The sequence below is a fragment of the Octopus sinensis genome, unplaced genomic scaffold (genome assembly GCF_006345805.1).
Source record: "Octopus sinensis unplaced genomic scaffold, ASM634580v1 Contig04569, whole genome shotgun sequence".
Taxonomy (NCBI): domain Eukaryota; kingdom Metazoa; phylum Mollusca; class Cephalopoda; order Octopoda; family Octopodidae; genus Octopus; species Octopus sinensis.
The window spans coordinates 3,604-12,500 of NW_021827572.1; the positions used below are offsets into that span (position 1 = coordinate 3,604).

The 8,897-nt window shown below is 35.4% G+C and overlaps 1 long non-coding RNA gene across 1 annotated transcript in view; it reads right to left on the bottom strand.

The window, feature by feature from the left end:
• Positions 1-307: 307 nt before the first annotated feature.
• LOC118761013 overlaps positions 308-8,897 on the bottom strand; it is a 19,012-nt gene continuing 10,422 nt past the window's right edge. The window contains exon 3 of the long non-coding RNA XR_004997097.1: positions 308-529. This is a non-coding gene — a long non-coding RNA (uncharacterized LOC118761013). The remainder of the gene's footprint in view (positions 530-8,897) is intronic.

The window sequence follows — 8,897 nt, forward strand, 5'->3', positions numbered from 1 at the left end:
ATATATATATATATATTAAAACACACTTATGCACAAATATATATATAATAATATATATGTATATATATATGTGTGTGTGTGTGTGTGTGTGTGTGTGTGTGTGTGTGTATACACACGCACACACACACACACAAACAAAACGTATGTGTGCCGAAATTACCTTCATATCCGATTGTTAGCGGATGAGGGAAATTTTTAATATATTTTCATCCCACACTAATAATTACCGTATTTGATGGCCTATAAGACATCTTTTTTTTACCCCAAAATTGCTTTAAAACACCCCCTTGCATCCAGTACACTGAATGTAGGCTCAAAACGTGTTCAGTACGGTATGTATGTTTACAAAGCGTGTGCTGCCATCTATTGGTGAACAATTGCCCACGGTATGTTTATATCGAATGTGGATGCAATAAATTACTTATAATTACCAGTAATAACATAAAGTTATACAGGTAAGTGGAGGAATTAAAACGTTATTTCAGTGGTAATTTATTTTACGAAAGTATAGCTTAGGCTAGGGTGCGTCCTATGCACCCCTAGCGTCTTATAGGCCATCAAATACGGCATATCCGTTGTTACTGCTTGTGCAATTTGTTTTACCAACCAACGATTGCACACGTTTCCTTAATACAATATGTCAAAGAGATAGATACAACTTTTCTATAGAATTATACAGTTTTGCAAAGTTCGCATTAGTTTCATGAACGCGGAATATCATTAGATAGATAGATTGATTGATAGAGAGGCAGACAGATTAAAATATTGCAGTATATACACATACATAAATCTAAACATACATTCACACGCATATGCATATATGAAGGTAAATATGTATGCATATGGAGATGGATACATATATACACACACATATAGGTTATGAATCAGGCACAGCAGACAAGGCATGTACAGATACACACACATTCTCACACATCAACACACACACACACATGTGCTTAATATGTGAGCGTAAAAGTTTGAGCATTGTCTATGTGTTTGTATTGGCTATAAATAGCGGATAATTTAAATGCATAATATCCTGTTTTTAATTACCATAATTAAGTCGCCAACGAATGTCATTATTTATAGAATTTATGATAGAATATAAAGAAAATAGTTTATATCAGTGGTTTTTTTTTTAACATTCCAGAAATAATGTCTTCACTGGAACCAATCTTAGAATGATTGAAATTCCTCAGAGTCTGCCACTGGGTATGGTCAATGCTGAAAATAAGCAAAAAATACCGAACAAATGTTCCAAACTCCACCATTTTGTTGTTTAACAATCAGCCATTATGTATGTTAGTCAAATATATCTTTGTAATTTTTCAATGCTGTAGTTATATATATATTTTATAGATAAACACATTGCTTGATTTTGGGCCATTATGTTTTTGTGTGTGTGTGCGTGTGTGCATGCGTGTTTGTGTGTGTGTGTGTGTGAGTGAGTTTGTATATACTTTTATTTTGTGCGTGTTCGTGTATAAACGGGGTGAGTTTGAAAACATAAGCAAATACACGGCGTCCATCGTCCACAAAGAACTCGTTTCTCAAAAGAACGTAACTATTGGAAACGTGCCACCGAGCGAGAAATACGAGCCAATTATCCCTCAAATTTATAATTTATCGTCTGGGGAAAGTAAACGACACATTGAATAATGTACTCTTAATTACCTCAAAGAGGATAGGGTTGGGCATGGCTGGAACAGACTTGATCAGCCTGCTCATGCGTGGGCTGCGATTAAGCAACGCGAAACACAAAATTTTACCATCAATGACTCTCAAACGGGTAACTCTGCTTTGGATACCTTTTCTTTCCGAAACTTTTACGTTTCAAAGGCGTAAACGAAAAACATAAAATGCAAAACCAGCCTCCATCTTGTAAACACCAATAAATCCATCTTTTGGAGAAGTGTCTACTTTTAAAGCGGTGATGTATGTATGCGTTGGTTGGCTTGTTTCAGCCATTAGACTCTGGCCATGTTGGGGCACTACCTTGAAGGGTGTGGTCGAACGAGTCAAGCTCAGTAATTGTTTTAAGCCTAGTATTTATACTGCCGGTCTGTTTTTGCTGACCCGCTAAGGTACGGGACGCAAACAAACGAACACCGGTTGTCAAGGGGTGGGGATCAAACACAAACGCAGAGCCACATTCACGCACACACACACACACACACATACACGCATATATATATATATAGTATATATATATATATATATAATATATTATATGTTTATATATATATATATATATAATATATATATATATATATAATATATATATATATGGATATATATATATACATATTATATACATATATATACATATATATATACGCATATATACATATATGTATACATACACAAATATATATCTTTTACTCTTTTATTCTTTTACTTGTTTCTGTCATTTGACTTCGGCCATGCTGGAGCACCGCCTTTAGTCGAAGAAATCGACCCCAGGTCTTATTCTTTGCAAGCCTAGTACTTATTCTGTCGGTCTCTTTTGCCGAACCGCTAAGTTACGGAGACGTAAACACACCGGTTGTCAAGCAAAGTTGGGGGACAAACACAGACACATAAACATATACACACACATACATATATACGACGAGATTCTTTCAGTTTCCGTCTACCAGATCCACTCACAAGGCTTTGGTCGGCCCGAAGCAATAGTAGAAAACGGTTGCCCAAGGTGCCACGCTGTGGGACTGAACCCAGAACCATGTGGTTGGTAAGCAAGCTACTTACCACACAGCCACAAGCGACACCAGAAGCATTAATACCGAAAGTTTATATCTCATCCCCAATTAAAAGCCGACGTTCTTTTAGAGCAAACAATAGTTACCCTGAGTGAAACTCTTGTATTGGCTGTCGGTGCAAAGAACCAGCAATGCATGTGCACGAGGTTATTGCATCCGCGCTTGGCTCCACCCTGGTTTTTCGTCCGCGGCTTCCATGCATGCCACGACGCCCTCCTGGTCGTTGAGACATCAAAATGTCACATAACAGGTAATTGCACAACAACATTTTTTATATTCAGTAAGGCTTGCACAACATCTCACAGGCCCTCAGCACGCTACTGACATGATCCAGAGATAAGGCACAGTATAACATTGAGTGCTAATACGGGTCGCATGTTCAAGTATGTTTGAGGGCCATTATCTCAAGTGTAAACATTCCCTACATATCTGGTTTTATATAAGAGGGATATTCACCTGGATATATACTTTCACAAAAAATCTGAGAGGTGCCTCACTCCCAGTTGTCATCCAGCATTCTGGATATCAAGCTGGAGTTTCTGAGGATCTGTGCAATTGTTAGATACACTATACTAGGTTCATTCGTTTATAACCCTACTACGATTCTAGCCCCCACTCCTCACAAGGAGGTAACTGTTCAGTCACCGACCATTCCACATTACCAGACAGTAGTAGACATCACAAATGACCTGAAATGTGTACGTACGTACGTACATATGTATGTATGTATGTATGTATGTATGTATGCCATTATTCAGTTTATTTCAAGATTTCTTGCCAATAGAGAAAGAACCGGGTTCTAAACTAGATCCAAGGTTCCTTCACTGGAGTTTCATCACCAACAACAGGGTAATTTTGTATGTACGTATGTATGTCTGTATGTATGCATGTATGTATGTATGTATGTATGTATGTAGTGTGTAGATAGATAGATAGACAGAGAGAGAGAGAGAGAGCGATAGATAGATAGATAGATAGATAGATAGATAGATAGATAGATAGATAGATAGATAGATAGATAGATAGATAGATACATAGATAGATATATAGATAGATAGATAGATAGATAGATAGATAGATAGATAGATAGATAGATAGATAGTAGATAGATAGATAGATAGATAGATAGATAGATAGATATGCGTACATAGAGGCAGAAAAAACATTACAACTATAAATGATACCCGAAGGAATTATGTGATACATATAACAAATACCATTAAAGGCCGGTGATCTATGCATTTACATGCATTCAGATAAAGAATTGTACATTGTAGGCAAAGTAAGGAATTAGTAAAATCGTAAATATCCCTGTAAACTACAACAACCGCTTACATTTATGAGGATCACTATTGCACATTGAACTGATGGAGTGAAAGGATCCAAGTCACGTAATAGTTTCTACTGTAGCTGAACTGCATATAAATTTTGAGGTGTTTGCTAGTGGTAAACACTAGACGAGATTATTTTTAAAAAATTGAAATTGGTCAGAGCTTCGAACAGAATAGACATCTAATGATAGAACAGTGGGGAATATTTCTGTGAAAGCACAGCAAAAACTCCACTGGCGGAACATCAAAACAAAGTAATGAGTTCACTAACACAAAGAACAGAATGACAGTTTAGAGACAACAGATAAAAAAAAAACTATCTTTATCGATATGAGATATAAAATAACAATTTATGAAGCAAATGGAGTGACAACTTTTGCAAATCAGAAAATAAAAGATGTGATAGACAGATACTGAAAATGGATAAGCGATAAACAAATAAACAACTCTAGCTTAACAGGACACAGTTTAGCACAACACTATGTGTTAATCGGTGTCAGAAAGGCGACTGAATTGGCTAATGGAAATCGATAAAGAGATAAGCAATTTTATAAAAATTTAGTGAGAATAATAATATCTGCAAAACTGTATTCATGTGTAACAATACAACAATACAAACTTATGTAAACTAGAAGGACGAAGACATTGGCAAATGAAACGACAACAACCATAGAAAAAAGTCTATATAAAACAACACTAGAAAGCGTCAATAATAATAAGTTAGGCGTAGACAATAGTTAAAGTGCACTTTAACGCATACAATCTGAACCGAAGTACCGAAAGGAGTTAGCTCGTGGCTGACGATGGCAAAGACCTGAAAATTACGTTGCGATAAAAAGAATGCAGTCTTCAAACATATATATATATATATATATATATTATATATATATATATATTATATTATATTAGAGATAAAACCACTATTAGGCAAATCAAACAATGAAAAACTCGAATTATTACGAATTGGACAGCCATGAAACGATCGTAGTGTTTTACTCATTATCTTTTATTAAACTTTTAATAATTTTGATATATATTTAAAATAATATAAATTAATTAATTTTATGTATTGGCTTAAGTTTTTAATTGTTTGATTTGCCTAATAGTGGTTTTATCTCTAATTTAATATAATATAATATTTTACTATAAAATTGGATTCAATCCTAAATCTGATCTTTCCCTGTAAGTTTGGATTTATTCCCTAATATTTTATCATTAATATATATATATATTAGAAGGTTTGGAGGCGATGTACAGGTATTATATATTAGAAGAAATGAGGTACTCAGAAATCTGGATGGTTTTATATTTAGAGATATTTATTAATATGTCACATGCTTTTATAAATCATATATTAGCGCTTGCGTCCACTCTAGTGGAATCGTCAGATTGAACTTTTTCATAAATTTTGTCTCTTTTTATTGTATTGTTGAGTGTGTAGGGGTGGAGAGAGATATAAGATAGTACAAGAGGGTGAGGAATGGGGAGAAAGTGAGAGAGAGCGTGTGTGTGTGTGTTTGTGTGTGTGCTTTTGTATCTGATACAAAAGCACACATACTCACACACATACACACATGCGCGAGCTAAGAGCATTAGATTCCTTGGAAGAAAGCATCGAATGTATACGAAAACAAGGAGAGAAAAACAGACGATGTTACACAAATATAAATACAAAATATAATAAATATAATAAAAATAAAATAAAAATAAAATAAAAATAAAATAAAAATAATAATAATAATAATAATAATAATATAATAATAATAATAATATAATAATAATAATAATAATAATAATAATAATAATAACAGGATATAACAACAGGTGTCTTTCGACTGGCAACGAATTTTTTGCATTGTCTATCTGGATGTTTTGTTGTTCCTTTTTGTATCACCTGGTTGTCCGGATGTTTTGCGTTCTTGTCCTATTTTGTGTGTATATATATATATATATATATATATATTTGTGTGTGTGTGTGTATGTGTGTTATCTAATAGACACAATATAGGTTTTTCATTACTGCTATTAGTTTCATGCGATGATAGCATATCAAACAGTATTTTTAACACATCTGGTACCCTAGTGCATTCTTCAGGCAAAGTTCATTTGGAATAACAATCTAAAAATAGGAAGAAAGGAGGAGAAAAAACGAGAAAAAGCGAGAAAGATGTAGATATAAATGGTGAAAGGTTGAAAACCAGAAAAGGAAAAAGAAAACAGAAGGAAACAAAAAGATGAATGAGTGTTATGCCCCCTTAGACAGTAAGATATAAGGCTAAAAAGATAGTGACATAGAGTCTACGGTACAATTGCTCAACCCGGAGAGGGTGGTACTTTGCAATTCACCAACAGGAACTTAACCGTATGTTTACAACCGCTGAAAATTTCGGATCTATAAATCAGAAGTTCTTAAATCTGAAAAGGAATGAGTTCTTTGAGCTACACATAACTCACATTTTTTTATTCATTGACATATGGTGTGAAGTTTTCGATTATATTCCACTTTGTCATGTGTAATGTGGCGTTAGACTTCAAACCCCATATGTGGCTAGCCAACTTACTAGCTTTACTTTTGTCCCTGTTTCGGAAGAAAGCTATATGGTTAGCATAGCAATTTTTGAAGTTGCCTCCATCGGTTGTGCCTTCTTATCGGTTTGTGTTATCTTTTAGCGTTGATGTAACGTCTGCCTCATATATGACGGATTTAATCATACATCCCTGGTCGAGTGGGCAGATTCCTGGGTCTCGACAGTTACAACTGGGAGTGGGCTCTTGGTGTTGTTCTCCTCTAATAATGCTTTTCATTCTGGGGCAGCAGCTATGTGATAATTTCACTGAGCGCCTGTTAAATATTTTCCTGTTCCTATAATTTTTTGGAAAATGTTTGTCTAGGAGAGACATGAATCTTTTTACTTATGTCAGTTTTTAGATTAAGGGATAACTAGTGGGTGGGGGAACCAACCAAATTATTTTTCTAGATCTATTTTTAGGTCTACATTTATTATTTCCCTTATTATTAGAAGGGTTATAGATAAATTTATCCTTAAAGCCACTATTGGCTAGGTTATTCTTGTATTAGGGGGTTGCCTTCTCGAAAATTTCTTCAGAGGAAGAGGTTAGATACTCTTTTAATAATGTTAGCTAACAGATTTTTAAATACTACAGGGGTGGTTCGCCCCTCCATTTTCCCGTAATGTAAAGACGAAAATAGATAAAAGATTCCTGTCTCTCATAGACAAACATTTTCCAAAAAATGCTATACGAGGACCTTTCGTGTATCAATGGATGTTATTAAGTACTTTCGTTGACAATTAATTTTGAAAATGACAAAGAATTTAGCAAAGTACATTTTTCAGTATTAAGCTGGTATCGAACATAAATTAACACGAAATCTTGATGAATAATTTTAATTTATATCACTTGAACTCTATTATAGTATATTTCTCTTGAAATACGCCAAGGAATAATTTAGTAAACAGAAAAAAGCAATTATTTAATTGGTGTAAAGCGGCGAGTTGGCAGACTTGTTAGCACGTAGTACGCCGGACAAAATGCTTAGCGACATTTCGTCCGTCTTTACGTTCTGAGTTCAGATTCCGCAGAAGTTAACTCTTTCATCTTTTCGGGGTCAATAAAATGAGTACCATTTGAGTACTGGGCTTGACGTAACTGGCTTTCCCCTCCGCCAAAATTGTTGGCCGTGCGCCAAATATGGAAACTATTATGGAATGTTTTTTTTTTTGGAAAATTGAACCCATTTATTGCCATGCATAAACTCTAAAAATACTATGGATTTCCTTATGTATATCCTGTAGCAAGAGCATTTCAAATGTCTCGCGACATCAGGTAGCCGATGACTCTGGACGAGCTTTACACTGCGTACTATAGCGTTTTTGTCTGAATCTTATTTCATCTATAATATAAATTGGACATGGGCGATCGTTGTATTCTTTCTTGTCTTGAGGTTTACAGCCAAACGGGTGGATTCACGTGAAAAATGGCACACATGTGGAGACGGGTGCATAGATTGGAATGCAGTTTGTATTTTTTTCATAACCCCGAGAAAATCGAGTAAAACTTTTCTAATGGGATTTTCCCTCTTTCTTTTACCATTAAAACAACCAGTTGCTTTGAAGCTGTTTTCTGACGGGGTGGGGGTCAAGAAATTTTCATATAGTTGGAGGCTTCAATCGAAAAAGGGGACCCGAAATGATAAGGTTGAGAAACGCTGTTATAGATTATGCCTAACCGAAAATGATTACAGCCACATCATCCAAACAGACCGGGTGAAACCGAGCTTAGCTGCTAGTTACATATATAAACGCACACATATATACACACTACACTATAAGGCGTTGTAGATGCTTAATTGCAGGTGCTTAATTGAAGTTGACGGTCTTTGCGAGTTTTGAATGACTAACTTATGTCTTCCACCAAAGCGTGTGGCTTAGTGGTTAGGTGTCCTTGAGCAAGACACTCTACTTCACGTTGCTCCAGTCCACTCAGCTAGTAAAGATGAATTGTACCTGTATTTCAATGGACCAGCATTGTCTCATTTTGTGTCAAGCTAAATCTCCCCGAAAACTACGTTAACGCTGTGTCTGCAGAGTGTTCAGCCCCTTGCGCACTAATTTCATGAGAAAGCTGTTCCTTTGTTCCGATCAGCTGCAAGACTCATCGTCGTAACTGACGGAGGCCCACTTTTAACTTATGTCTTCTATTCTGCAATCGCTTCAGATTAAATTTACATCTGAAGCGATTTTAGGCGCAGGAGTGGCTGTGTGGTAAGTAGCTTGCCAACCAA